The sequence below is a fragment of the Myotis davidii genome, unplaced genomic scaffold (assembly GCF_000327345.1).
Source record: "Myotis davidii unplaced genomic scaffold, ASM32734v1 scaffold766, whole genome shotgun sequence".
Classification (NCBI taxonomy): Eukaryota; Metazoa; Chordata; class Mammalia; order Chiroptera; family Vespertilionidae; genus Myotis; species Myotis davidii.
The window spans coordinates 17981-19995 of record NW_006296846.1 but is presented as its reverse complement, the minus strand read 5'-3'; positions in this window follow the sequence as shown (position 1 = coordinate 19995).

Sequence of the window (2015 nt, the reverse complement as noted above, 5' to 3'; positions counted from 1 at the left end):
GGCTCCCCCCTTCCCCAGGCCTGACGCCTCGGCCAGAGGCGTCGACCCCCATCACCCTCCAATCGCCGGATCGGCCCCTTGCCCAGGCCTGATGCCTCCGCCAGAGGTGTCAGGCCTGGGCAGGGGACCCCCATCTCCCCCCCATCACTGGCTCTGCCCCCGGCCCAGGCCTGATGCCTCTGGCCCAGGCGTCAGGCCTGAGCAGGGGACCCCTATCTCCCTCTGCTCGCCAGCTTGACCCCCCCCGCCCAGGCCTGACACCTTGTCCAGAGGCGTTGACTTCCATCACCCTCTGATCGCCGGATCAACCCCTTGCCCAGGCCTGACGCCTAGGCCAAAGGTGTCAGGCCTGGGCAGGGGACCCTCAGACCCCTCTGATTGCTGGCTCCGCCCCCTGCCCAGGCCTGATGCCTCAGCCAGAGGAGTTGACCCTCATCACCCTCCAATCCCCAGACTGGCCCCTTGCCCAGGCCTGAGGCCTCCAGCAGAGGTGTCAGGCCTGGGCAGGGCACCCCAGCTCCCTGATGTTACAGGCTCCGCCCCTGCCCAGGCCTAACGCCTCTGGCCAAGTCATTAGGCCTGGGCTGGGGACCCCCAGCTCCCCGCGATTGAGGCCTGGGCAGGGGCAGAGTGGGAGATCACGGCACTGCTGCCGCTGCTGCCGCTGCGGGTCCCCCCCGCCCAGGCCTGACGCCTCGGCCAGAGGCGTTGACCTCCATCACTCGCCAATCGCTGGATTGGCCCCTTGCCCAGGCCTGACGCCTCTGCCAGAGGCATCAGGCCTGGGCAGGGGACCCCTATCTCCCCTCAATCACTGGCTTCTGGGGTTGACCTGGGGCCCAGTATGGCGGCTCTCCCTGACAGCTGCGCTGTCCCGCCCTGCCTGCAGTATGCAAATTAGCCGCCACCTTGTTGGCAGTTAATTTGCATATCGCTCCGATTAGCCAATGGGAGGTGTAGTGAAGGTATGGTCAATTACCATCTTTGTCTTTTATTAGATAGGATTCTTTGTTTCAGGTAGAATAACTGCCTTGAGTATTTCTTGTAATGGAGGTTTTCTGGTGATAAATTCCTTCAGCTTCTGTACGTCTAGGAAAGTCTTCATTTCTCATTCATATTTCAAGGATCACTGCTGGATATATTATTTGTGGCTGGTATTTCTTTCAGTTGTTTGAATATTGGTTCCACTCTCTTCTGGCTTGTAGAGTTTCTGCTGAGAAGTCCATTGATAACCTGATGAGTTTTCCTTTGTAGGTCACTTCTTTTCCCTTGCTGCTTTGAGAATTTTTACTTTGTCTTTAAATTTTTCACAGTTTTAATACTGTGAAATACAGTTTGCCTTGGAGAGGGCCTCTGTGGATTAAGGTAACTAGTTGTTCTGTTTGCTTCTTGGATTCAAAGATCTAGTTCTTTCCTTAGGTTTGGGAAGTTCTCATTCACTGTCTGTCTCAATATATTCTCCTTTCCCTTCTTCCTCTCTTCTTCTACCAGCATGCCTATTATTCTAATACTGCTTTTTCTGATGGAGTTAGATAGTTCTCGTAGAGCTCTTTTATTTTTTTATGCTTAGGTCTCTCCCTTGTTCCCTCTGCATCATTTATGGATTCTTTTCTTTGATATCACTAATTCTTCCTCCATCTGATCGGCTCTGTTTCCTTTGCTCAGTAGTTCACTCATATTCTCCTTAATTGAATGCTTCACTTCCAGGATTTCTGTTTGATTCTTTTTTCAATTTTAATCTCTTTGGTAGAGTACTCATTTTGTTCATTAATTTATTTTCTAAGTGCATTAAATTGCCTGTCTGTATTTTCTTGCATCTTATTGGGTATTTCCAGACTACAATCTTGAATTCTCTGTCATTTATATTACATACATCCTGTGTTTCAGTTTACTTTCTGGAGATTTTTTCATTTTCCTTCTGAGCTGCCTTGCTACTGTATTCATCGTATTTGCTGGTCTTCTCTGGCTAGACATCTATGTATTATTGTCCCTCTCTAGCAGTTTTCTGTAAAGAG